Source organism: Armigeres subalbatus, chromosome 1 (assembly GCF_024139115.2).
Source record: "Armigeres subalbatus isolate Guangzhou_Male chromosome 1, GZ_Asu_2, whole genome shotgun sequence".
Classification (NCBI taxonomy): Eukaryota; Metazoa; Arthropoda; class Insecta; order Diptera; family Culicidae; genus Armigeres; species Armigeres subalbatus.
In genome coordinates, this window is record NC_085139.1 from 220,935,175 (window position 1) to 220,948,078 (window position 12,904).

Genomic DNA, 12,904 nt, shown 5'->3' on the forward strand with positions numbered 1-12,904 from the left:
TTAAGCACTTCCACAGTTATTAACTGCGAGGTTTCTAAGCCAGGTTACCATTTTTGCATTTGTATATCATGAGGCTAACACGATGATACTTTTATGCCCAGGGAAGTCGAGACAATTTCCAATCCGAAAATTGCCTAGACCGGCACCGGGAATCGAACCCAGCCACCCTCAGCATGGTCTTGCTTTGTAGCCGCGCTTCTTACCGCACGGCTTTGGCTACTCTTGTTCAATCTCAACGTGAGTGTGGGGTTATGAATATGTGTTTTACTTAGTTTTTCAACAAACTTCCACCTATATGGATTCGCATGATGCATTTTTTTACAATGTACTTTGTGTTTGTCACCTATATGGATTCGCATTATGCGCTTTTCACAGTGTACTCTGTGTTTCGTCTTTGACGTTCGGCTTCAGCTACTCTTGTTTAATTTCAACTTAAGGTTCAATAAGAATGGGGTTATGAATATGTGTTTTACTTAGTTTTCAACAAATTGGGATTATGAATGTTTTTTACTTAGTTTTTCAACAAATTGTCACCTATATGGATTCGCATTATGCGTTTTTCACAGTGTACTCTGTGTCTCGTCTTTGACGTTCGGCTTTGGCTACTCTTGTTCAATCTCAACGTGAGTGTGGGGTTATGAATATGTGTTTTACTTAGTTTTTCAACAAACTTCCACCTATATGGATTCGCATGATGCATTTTTTTTACAATGTACTTTATGTTTGTCACCTATATGGATTCTTATTATACGTTTTTCAAAGTGTAATCTGTGTTTCGTCTTTGATGTTTGGCTTCAGCTACACTTGTTTAATCTCAACTTGAGGTTGAATAAGGGTGGAGTTATGAAAATGTTTTTTTTACTTAGTTTTTTTTTAACAAATTGTCACCTATATGGATTCGCATTATGCGTTTTTTTTTACAATGTACTTTGTGTATGTTACCTTTATGGATTCGCATTATGCTTTTTTCACAGTGTACTCTGTGTCGTCCTTGACGTTCGGCTTCGGCTACTCTTGTTCAATCTCAACGTGAGGTTAAATAAGAGTGGGGTTATGGATATTTATTTTACTTAGTTTTCAACAAATTGTCACCTATATCGATTCGCGTTATGCGTTTTTTACAATGTACTTTGTGTATGTTACCTATATGGATTCGCATTATGCGTTTTTCACAGTGTACTCTGTGTCTAGTCCTTGACGTTTGGCTTCGGCTACTCTTGTTTAATCTCAACGTGAGGTTAAATAAGCGTGGGGTTATGAATATGTGTTTTGCTTAGTTTTCAACAAATTGTCACCTATATGGGTTCGCATTATGCATTTTTTTAGAATGTACTTTGTGTATGTTACCTATATGGATTCGCATTATGCGTTTTTCACAGTGAACTCTGTGTTTCGTTCTTGACGTTCGGGTTCGGCTACTCTTGTTCAATCTCAACGTGAGGTTCAATAAGAATGGGGTTATGAATATGTGTTTTACTTAGTTTTCAACAAATTGCCACCTATATGGATTCGCATTATGCGATTTTTACAATGAACTTTGTGATTGTCACCTATATGGATTCGCATTATGCGTTTTTCACAGTGCACTCTGTGTTTCGTCTTTAACGTTCATCCATTGTTACGTCCTCTGTGTTTTTGTGACACCTCTCTTTAGTCCCTAGCTGAATGCGTGTGAGTCTACATAATTGGCTTTCCTATGAATGGTTCCATTCTCCTTTCCAACTTCACTTCCTCTTCCTTTCCCCTTTTCACTTCCTTTTCCGTCAGGTAAATGATGAGAAAGGCCAGTGAAGGCGATGGCACAAATCTCCCAAATTGAGGGGAACGTGCCTCCTGAGCCGACGTTCTGATACCTGATACTGATAGCCACCGGCAGTTCTACCGCTGGTGACTGTATGCTGTCGCTGTGTAGGTAAACACAGCGAACGAACGAACGAAACGAAAAATGCGGGAGCAAAACGCATGTTACAAGCGTTTTGTAAATTTTTTCGGATCTTTCGGATGAGTTGCAATTTCCGAACAAGATTGAATGAATTCCAGTGCTAGTTACCAGCAATTTGGTTCTATGCTTTTCTGGAGATTTAATCAAGTTCTTCGAAGGCAACTTGGATTGTTCACTAAAGGAATGACAAACGTCTTGTCGATTAGGAAGTGAAAACTGAACTGAACTGAACTGTATTTTCCAAAGGACCTCTTAAGCTATATATACATAATCTTTGGGAAATCGACCTATACATATTAATCAGTGTTCATATCATCATTACCTATACCTTTAACCAATTCTAACTGGTATTCTAAATTCTTACTGCGTGAAATTCTAATACAGATGGCACTCTTATAATTTAGGTGCTGACCTCTAAAAGCCCATAGCTAAAGGACCTGCAATTCTTATTAGAAGAGTCTCAAATTGCATCCAACATGGAATGCAATTTCTAATCGTCGCGACACCTATCGTGCAAATACTTATGAGTGGTGCCATCTGTTATCCTAAAGGATACAAGGTTTTAATGCAAGAGGCAATCTTGCAAACGAATGAATGGAAAATTCCTATCGTGAGTATGTTTATTCTACCCATATGAACAACGCTCGAGAAGCGATCATATCTAAAGTAAACATTCGAAATCGGTTTCCTATCTAGAATTTGCTCTTCCTGGCAGGTAAACTATCTAGAATAAACATATGCTAAAGGAAACATTTATGGTTTGAAAACTAAACATAGATTTATTATCTGGTCTATGCCTGGCATATGGTTCTGATGATACGAACATTGGGTTGGTTCAACTTAAAATGAAATTTGAATAAAAATGTTCAAACTATTTTTAACAACGCACGTCAGTACGCGCTGCTGTCACAAATTGTAATGACTCGCACACGGCAGGCACTGCTTCTTTTATACACAAAGAAAATCTACCGGTAGACCCGAACATACCGTGACATACCGCATTCTGATGTCCGTGTTAGGAATGCACGGGATTGGTTACATATGAAATTTTGACTGGCTTTGACAAGAATTGAAATTCTCATTAGCTAATCGTTAATAATCTTAAGTTTCAATAAAATAGGCAAAATGGTGGAGAGTGTCCAAGTCGATTGATATATAATTCTTAAAAATCCATCGAAAGATAAAGGCGCTAAAAACGTTCAAAATCTTCCCTTCCAGCGTAACGCTCTCGATTTCCAAAAATCTAAATGACACCCAGTATAGTAAAGAAAGACGTAAGACCTACGTCAAAATAGTTCAGCACCGATAATCATTTGGATTTCGTCGGGAGTATGGAACGATAGATCTGCCAACGCAAGATTAGCAGGAATGATCCAAGAACGCACGTCCACCTTGGTGATGGGCAGATTCGCAATTATCGTCTGTACGACAGGGAAATCCAAATCAACGACGAATGGATTGACACTAATCGTGGTATGAAGCTTGTGCTTAACTCGTGTCGCAGCATTATTCACTCCGCTGATTGGAATGTTAACGCGCTCCATTGGTATATTCAACTTCCTCGCGAATGCTTCACTGATGAGATGCGAGTCAGATCCGGAATCCAACAAAGCTCGGCATGCTAGGCGGCTATTCCCGGAACCATATGCGTCTACCTCTGCCGTCGAAAGAAGAACTTGCTTTGTCGTTGCCGCTCGAGCACAGTTGACACTTCCTGGTGCTTGTCCAGCGACTTCACAATGTTCTTCTGGAACTGATGATGTTACTGCGGATTGGCTTACTCCAGATTGTGGAGCTGTGGTCTTGTTCTCATGGAGCAAACTATGATGCTTTCGTTTGCATGTTTTACACGTTCTATCCGAGTTGCATTCTCCAGTACGATGACCTCGTCGTAGGCAATTAAAGCAAAGGTCAGTCTGCTTCACTTTGGTGTATCGCTCGCTTACCGTCATGTCCTTGAACACGTCGCACTTGTAGATTAGGTGTTGATTTCCACAGCATGCACACGATTCCTTGGACTGATTCGACGTTTGCACAAAATGCCTGCTTTGGACGGGCTTGATGTCGGATGGTTTACCTTTCTGTCTCGTGGAAACTGGTGGACGTAGTTCGTTGTAGCCTTTCAACTTCTGCAGTATACGGCTTCGTATTATATTATTTAATCAGACTAAGTCCGAAGTGGCCTGTGCGGTATATAAGAGTCTTCTCCATTCGGCTCGGTATACGGCTTCGTTCTCGAAGGAAATCATCGTCTCAGTGTAGGTGGGCAGTTCATCTGACGGGATTTTCGATTCCCATAGTTTTCTCGTTTCCTTGTCAAGGCGTTTGGCAATTACATTGAGGAGGATCATCTCGGCAAGACCTTCGACTAGTAACGATCGGATCTTCAATGCATCGACGTGTTTCGTGCAGACATCTAGTAAATTCCGCAATTCATTACCGTTCTCACTATTCATCTTTGGTAGTGCGAGCAAAGCGTCTATGTGTGTGTCGATGATGAGTCGCTCGTCTTCGTAGGTGTCCTCGAGCATCTTCCACGCTGATTCGTAATCATTATTGTTGATCACGTCTTGATCGATTTTCCCTGCTGCACCTCCGACAAGAGAATTTTTCAAGTGGTACAGCTTTATGGCTGGTGACTCGTTTGGGTACCTGCTCATGATGGTTTTGAACATGCATTTGAACGAGTACCAGTTCTCGAGACTGCCATCGAATGTTGGCAGCGGCACGTGCAGATGAGGTGTGGAGCTATTTACTACCACCGGTTGCTGCGGAATGCCGGAACTAAGGCACTCATATTCCCTCGCCTTTTCTCCTCTTCAGCTGCATTCCACTTTGCAATTTCCGATTGGATGTTCACAAAAAACTCAGCGTTCAGCTCTTGGAAATGGCTTTGTTTGTGTCCTTCACGCTGATCCCTTGGAACAAGGTCACAAATATCCAGATACGTTTTCTGCAGTTCATCGTTACACTGACGAAGTGTTTCGAGTTGTAGTCGCAGCCAATGAATGCTGATGTTAGCCACGGCCAATCCCTCACGGATCCGGAACATTCTTTCCTTCGCCAAATCACGATGATCGAGAATCTTCTCGAGCTTCTTCGATATTTCCTTGCGTTTTTGTTCCTGTTTCTGTTGTTGCACCAAAAGATTATTCACCGGCGGCTCGCTTGCAGTTTCCAGAAGGATCCTTGGGATTAAACTCCGTTGGATTTGAGGAGTTTTGTCGGTCATTAGACCCACAATTTACTAATCTTCAGATTCACAGTTTCAGTTTTGTTCTAGAATTTTCCACTTTTCAGTCGACCGTGTGTCGAACACGATCGAACATGTTTCGCGTACGCACTAACACCAACACGCAATACGCGTCAATCGACCGGGATAGCTTTTTCTAACCGGTGGAAATCCAAAGTTCTCGCGATTTTATCCGGAATTTCACCACAAATCAACCAAAAACCATCACGGAATGGTTATCCGGTACGAATGGACCAAAATGTTCTTGAATATTTTTATAAGAATTGGTTTTCGGGAGATATGTTGGTGAATCAAAAACACGCGTCTTAACTGGTCGACAAATTTATTCCAACTGTACCTTCTTATTCTATTACATTTTTCTCTCTCCTTCTTTTCGCGCCTAGAAGAAGCGGCGAACATGGGCGAACATCCTTTCGCACCAAGAGCAAGCGGCGATCGATCCTGACTGGGGGTCGCACGATGTAAATGCATTTTTATCATCAACCTATGTGTCTATCTACCCTAAGTGGAACTGTCCCACGCACGCTGCCATTTGACCATTGAGGCCAACCTGGCAGTCCTACGGATGCCTCTCGTGCCGCGCATTTCGAAGCACTCTATGTCTTCACCGATAAAGATGTCAATAGGCATCATACCGGTGATGACGCAAAGTGCATCGTGCGATACGGTACGGTACGCGCTCGCAACTCTTAGGCACATGAGCCTATACGTACTTTCTAACTTCTTTCTGTAGCAGTTAATACGCAGGGCCGTGCCCCAAGCTGCCCCCCCCCCCATACCTCAGTATGGAAGCTTGCGCTTGCTGGCATAAACCGCAGAGTTATTGGACATCATCGGGGATAATGCCACTATAGCTGTGGAGCCACGCTTGCGTAATTGACGTGGCTACCAAAGGTGAGCTTATCGTCGATCATTACCCCCAAGAGTTTGATGGAGCGTTCAGAGGTGACCGCGCAGTTGCCTGCCCTTGTCACCGCTTGTTGCTCCGACTTTCGGTTGTTAACAACAACCACCTCAGTCTTGTGGTGAGCCAGCTCTAACTTCCTGGAACTCATCCACTCCTCCACAATTGCGATCAAGTAGGCTGCAGTCAACTCCACCTCTTAGATCGGTTTAGCCGTAGACTTCCAGCGTGATATCGTCAGCGAAGCCGACGATTACCACGCCCACCGGGAACTTCAACCTCAAGACACCGTCGTACATGACGTTCCATAACACCGGACCCAGTATGGAACCTTGCGGAACCCCTGAAGTTATGTCAACGCACCTCCGACCCGCCTCCTTGTCGTATACCAGTACTCGATTCTGTAAGTGCTTCCGAGAATCTGGTACAGGTACTCGGGAATTCCAAGACGCAGAAGCGCATCTGCAATAGCTGCCCAACTGGCACTATTGAAACCATTCCTCACGTCGAGAGTCACTACTGCACAATAGCGAACTCCCCTCCTCTTACGCTGGATAGCTATCTCCGCGGATTTGGTAATTGATAAGATAGCGTCTAAGGTCGACTTACTCTTTCGGAAGCCAAACTGGTTACTCGATAGACCATCCGCACCCTCCGTGCGTATCAACAACCTGTTGAGGATGATCTTCTCAAGCACCTTCCCCGCCGTATCAAGCAGGCATATTGGTATATATGCCGGCGGATCCCCCGTTGGTTTTCCTGCCTTTGGCAATAGGACCAAGCTCTGCCTTTTCCATGCTTCAGGGAAGACTCCCTCGTCCAGGCATCTCTGCATGACAGATGTAAACATCTCGGGAGCCTCAGCAATGGCCGCTTTGATGGCCAGGTTCAGAATACCATCCGGTCCTGGCTCCTTACCTACACTAAGGGATTGTGCAATCCCCGCAAGTTCCGCCACAATTACTCTTCCCTCATCGGCCACCCTGGCAGCTCCACAAAGTGAGGCCAGGGACTTGGGTCGAGACGTGGGAAGAGCCCCGCGATGATCCTCTCTAGCATCTCTGGAGACCGCTCTGTAGGGGCCATCGCCTCACGTGTCTTGGCAATTACGACCCTATAGGCGTTACCCCATGGATTCGCGTTGGCACTTTGAGACAGGCCCTCGAAGCAGGCCTTTTTGCTTGATCTAATCTCAGTCTTCAGACCGGCTCTAGCAGCCACGAACGCCACCCGTCGTTCAACACGCTCCTCTTCTGTGCGTGCTCGCTGCATCCGCCTCCTTGCACGTAGGCAGGCGCGGCGCAGGTTCGTAATTGCTTGAGTCCACCAGTAAGCCGGTGGCCTCCCATTCCTAGGGTGGACTTTCCTAGGCATGGTGACATCGCATGCACGCGAGAGTGCTGTTACCAGCTGCTCGCCGCTCAGACCGAGAGTATTGTGCTCGCGGCGGAGCGCTTCCTTAAACACCTCGTCGTCGAAGTATGATGTCTTCCACATACGAGGGCTAGGCCTCGCCCCTTCTTCCGTCCGCTGAATGCTGGTCGTATAGTCGATACTGTAGCGAACCGCCAGGTGGACGCTGTGAGTGTAGCCATCATCTACCCTCCAGTTCGAACTACTCGTTTGGCCAGGGCTCCAGAACGTAACGTCGATGATCGACTCGGCCCCGTTCCAGCTGTAGGTACTTTTGGAGACCCCGTTGACTTTGTACTACAAGTACTGAATGAGTATCATAGTTCTTCATCGTAAATTGTACCGTCCAACAGCAAATCGCCGTTTTTCAATGTTTCTGCATACATTCTGCGGCCGATCAAAAAAATTGAAAAACTGTTTTTTTTAGCCACCTTAATGTACAAGCATAACCAAATATGGTACATGTTCTCTGGGGGCAGCAGAGACTATGTCCAAGGGCTTGAAGATCCCTCCTCAGGCCACCTGCGAGTTGTGGCGCATGCCTAGAATGTGGTGGGGTTTGACAGTTGGTTCTGTTAAACCTCTTTAAAAAGCTGCATGTATCCGCAAGTATACTCCGCCAAAACGACCATGTGCCGCTCAAAGCGCTCAAGCCCAAGTCCTGGTGTTAGGTGGGACGCCAAACAGCCCTGACACGACGGCCCTCCGACGAGACAGGAGGTTTGCGTAGGCCCAATAAGCCGCCTTCCTATCACGAGTTTGGTGGTCACGAAATTAAGGTGGTTGAATAATTTAGTCGAGGTGCACAGCGGGAAAGGTGGATCGATCAGGTGGAGGACGATTTGCGGACCCTCCGCAGACTGCTTGGTTGGCGAAGTGCAGCCATGGACCGAGCTGAATGGAGAAGACTGAGGCACAGGCCACTCCGGCCTTAGTCTGGTAATAAATAAATAAATATGTACATAGGGGAACTGTACCGGTTTTGGCCATGTTCCTAATTTGGCCAATTTTGCGAATAACTCCAAAAATAAAGCGATTCAGGAGGGTTTTATTAGTTCCAACAAGAGATATATCTCTCACGCTTCTACGCTGCTTTTAACTGATCGATTATTTTGGATAAATGTGTATTTTTCAGGGATGGCCAAATTAGGCACTAAGGTGGCCAAAACCGGTGCACTTCCCCTATAGCTTTTCGGTACACTTAGTGTACGAGAAAGGCAAAAAAATTAAAATTAATCAAAAATTCCATAAGTTTAAAAAAAACGATTTTCAAAACGGCATCGAACTCCTACTTTTTTCAACCCAATTCTTTAAAACAGCTGACATGGAGACTACAAGCCATCGCTGAAAACTCTCCAACGATTTCTCAAGAGGCCTTAATCTAGTAAATTAATTAACCAATGTTTGCTATCATGACTATTGGTTCCATAGGGACCCAACCCTTGCCTACCAACATCCTATCTTGACCCACATAGCTCACATCTCTCTCATTACCGCCGCTTTGTTCGTCCTGTTCCAAAACGATTCCTCGACCCGACTCGATTTCATTCATGCCAGCCTGCCTGAGGCGTCGAATGAAAGCAAGGTCTTTGCAATTCCGCCACCGTGACCCACCACCACCCCACACCATCGTTTACCTCCAGTATTGAGAGCTTGGGACATTTTTCCCTCGTCCTTTTCCTTATCAGAAAACGAGCATCTGAACAGCAACCGAATTACATTGCGTTACCAGGTACCATTCTGGACAGGCGCCCACTTTTTAGATTCTCTTCACCTTTCCTCCCCCATAGTATGATTACGGACAAGGGTATGCAAATCACCTATTTTTATGCCTCCTTCATTCCGCCGTAACTTACAACAGGGAGTATTCGAAGCCACTTGACTCCAACGGATTTGACGAAAGACGACCAAACCATCCCTACAGCTCACCAAAATAATGGGTATTTATTTCTTCGTTCGAGGAATTGAAATTACCATCAATGGGCAATGAAGCTCATTCAAATCAAGTCACGATTGCAATACAATCCACGAGTTAAACACATTGCCAAAAAAATATCAATCGTCGATGTTTTCAGTACCCCCTGTGCTTCAGCCCATCCATCCCGCCCATTCGCTTCTTAAACGAAAACGATGAAGGTTCCTTACCTTTCAGTTTGTAGAAGTTCGCTCCTTCTATGTGCGCGGCTCTCTGTTTGCTGTGCTGCTATGCACAGTTTCACCCTGTGCCACTTCGGAAGGGAACCAACCCTCAGTCCAACCTTGCCGCGGACCGACTGCTATCTGAATTTATGATAAAGCACCACTCGAGAAAACAATAAGATTTTTCTGCCGACTGTCCGGCTCAAGACACCACGTTGGCCAAACAAACGAAGAAAATAAGTTCCGCTGCTTCAAGGTAAATTCCCCTCCTCCACTGTTGAGTATGAGCAAGTAGCCGAAAGCTATACACTAAAGAACACCCTCTTCGGTAGCACTTCGACCCGTACCGGACCCCAACTATGGCCAAACTAGTCATAAATTTCCCATTGAAACTGTACACTGCTCGCACCGCTGCGGTCAGCCCTACCACACAAACAATCCGGAAGAATTTCTTCTGCTACGTGTGCGCGAGAACTTTTCCACATTCCAACCCTCACTCGATGATGATTACTTTTACTGAGAAAACACTTCCGCAATTCCCAAAACGTAAATCCGGAAACACTCGGAAGTTCCAGCTATGCACCAGTTTTTCACCGATGGTGACGGAAATACAAAATCTGTCCACTGCTACAAATTTTGATCCAATATGTTTCCAATAGCGAACATGAACGGGAACTTGGGGAAGGGCTCTAAATCGCACACAAAAAAACGGAACCTTCCACGGCCACTCCGGATCGCGTCCCGTGAGGCGAATGAATGATGACGACGGAAGAGATATGAGCGACCGTCCAACCAGCCACGGACCACGGGTATCGTCTTTATACTTCCACACCAGAACTACCACGAACGAGCGTAACACGAACACTCTAACTTTCACTTACTCAGAGACTGAGTAAAATTGTATTGCTATCTCTTTTTTTCTCATGGAAATTTTACTCAGTTTCCGTCAAAAGCGGGACTACTCATAGCTATGAGTTATCCTGCTTTTGGCGGAAACTGAGTAAAATTTCCGTGAGAAGAAAAGAGAGGGCAATACAATTTTACTCAGTCACTGAGTAAGTGAAAGTTAGCGTGAACCGTCCAACGAGAACCTGCCACACTGCTTGCTGGTCTCTTCTGTCTGCTGACGGGGAACCGACGGACGTTCACACAATCTGGCACACCGTCCCGGTTCGGTGGACTTCGTGTACCGCTCGTTTCGAATGTTTACAGTTGCGCGTTCGTGTTTGTGAATAACAAAAACTGACAGATTCCTGATGGTGGCTGGCGATGGCACTGCCTTCTTTGTTGAGTGGGTGAGCTCGCGAGTCGCGACGAAAATTTTCAGCGAATAAAGTAAACAACATAACGGAGCTTCTTCACCGCGGTTGTATGTGCTACTCTTCAAACTTCATTGAAATTCGGTCGCATTGAATGCGTGCGACCGAGATAGAAGACAAAATAACTGTTCTAGTAGTAGTGTGGAAAAAATCGTAAACAAATCCGTGACATTTAAAGTTTCCAATAATGTCAAAATTGATGGTTCAGAGATACAGAACGAAATTAGCATTGGGCCACATGACACGGGTGTCGATTAAAATCTTTAAAAAACTATTCACATCCTCCATTCACACGGGTATACGTGATCTGGGAAGGGACTTGCAAAGAGGAAAAAATGTAACTTCATCTGCAACCAGCAAGCGCTGTCACGAATTGTCAGATAACTTGGGGACCATTCACAAATTACATAACACTTTAGGGGGTGGGAGGGTGTCTATCCGAGCGTTACGGCCCATACAAATTTAAGAACCCTTCCATACAAAACACGTTACGAGGGGGTGGGTTGATGCCCATTTCCATTCTTGATGCCATTTTTTTTTCTCTTAGAGCAAGATTACCGAGCGCGAGTATAAGCCATTTTATAGAAAGCTCAAATGATAGGAGACCTAACACTAATATTTACATTTTACAAAGAACATTTGCGAAAATGGAATAAAATCATGATGATGATGACGAAATGATGATGGTTTGCACGAGGGTTTGCATGCAATTTGTTTGCATGCAACGTGTGTACGTTTCATAAGATGTATTATCTGGGCCACGCCGCTTGGAAAAGGCGGGCCACCCCGCTTGGCAAGTGTAAAGCCCCAAACGCAATACAACGGAACGGCAACGGAAACGGAAAATTTGACAGTTAGCCCATATATTTTCTGTCAAATTTGCCGTTTCCGTCGCCGTTCCGTTGTATTGCGTTTTGGGCTTAACAGTGTTCGAATTGGAATCTTGTACACACTCAGATTGCGTTTCGTATTTCGGTAATAAATTTTACCGATTGAGTTCTGTAAACACAATTCATAACCGATGTACCAGTAAATGCAAAAAAAAATACCAAAAAACTGTAAACGATGAAAATAAATGTATGCTTCATGCCCTCATTTACCGAAGTCGTCATATAATTTACCGAAATTTACTGTATTTTTAACAAAACACCGTAGACTGTAATTGTTTAACAAGATTTCAGTAATACTGCGCAACGATCTAAGAAACTTATGTTCAGCGGTAGCCATATTAGATCACTATAAATAAAACGGTGTTGAATTCGATTATGGATGTCTCGGTGGATTTTAAGTTTTTTATGATGATAATAATGGACGCATGCATCAATGTCATCCGCCAACAGGACGAACGTCTGGTACATTCTTTTTCGTAAGTAATATAATAAAATATAAATAATGACCAATAACTTAATTTTAGGCTATAAACAAACGATTTCTTCGCGGGGCTCAAGTGCCGAATTGTATTTCCGTTTTATAGCGTATCTTTTCTTTTAAATCAATTAGTGTGACGACGAGCCACCACAAATACACTGAAATAAAATCTCCATTATATTTTATGTGCGTTAATCATATAGAATAGTTTCGCCTAGCTTTAGCTTTCTTTTATGTGCAGCATTTGAGTTTTATTTGTAATCGTTGAAATTTATTAATCAACCAGACACAATATAAAAGACATTTATATACGATTCATTTACCTTGACAATAAATTTTATGTGCATCATCAGATAGTTTAAAATTATCACTACCGGCACATACAATTTAAAGGCGCACAATAAAAAGATTATATCTTTTCAAAATATCAAAATGGCCGTCTGGTGACGCCTCGAAAAAGCGATTCATCGGAAGACAAAACGAGGTAAGCGAATTTATCATTCATTAATAATTCCCTTCATGACTTTTCATCCTCATTTTTTAAGCAACATACTTCTCCAATGGTC

The 12,904-nt window shown here is 43.9% G+C and overlaps 1 protein-coding gene across 2 annotated transcripts in view; it reads right to left on the reverse strand.

Moving 5' to 3' along the window:
• Positions 1-11,057, reverse strand: part of LOC134205789 (protein-tyrosine sulfotransferase) — a 463,178-nt gene extending 452,121 nt beyond the window's left edge. The window contains exons 1-2 of one of the 2 annotated variants that reach the window (XM_062681382.1): positions 10,899-11,057; positions 9,658-10,378 (exon numbers count right to left, since the gene is read on the reverse strand). The gene's annotated coding sequence lies outside the window, so the exon portion shown is untranslated. Of the gene's footprint in view, positions 1-9,657; positions 10,539-10,898 lie in introns of those variants that run through there. The other variant, XM_062681381.1, reaches the window with a different exon arrangement.
• Between the last annotated feature and the right edge of the window lie 1,847 nt (positions 11,058-12,904).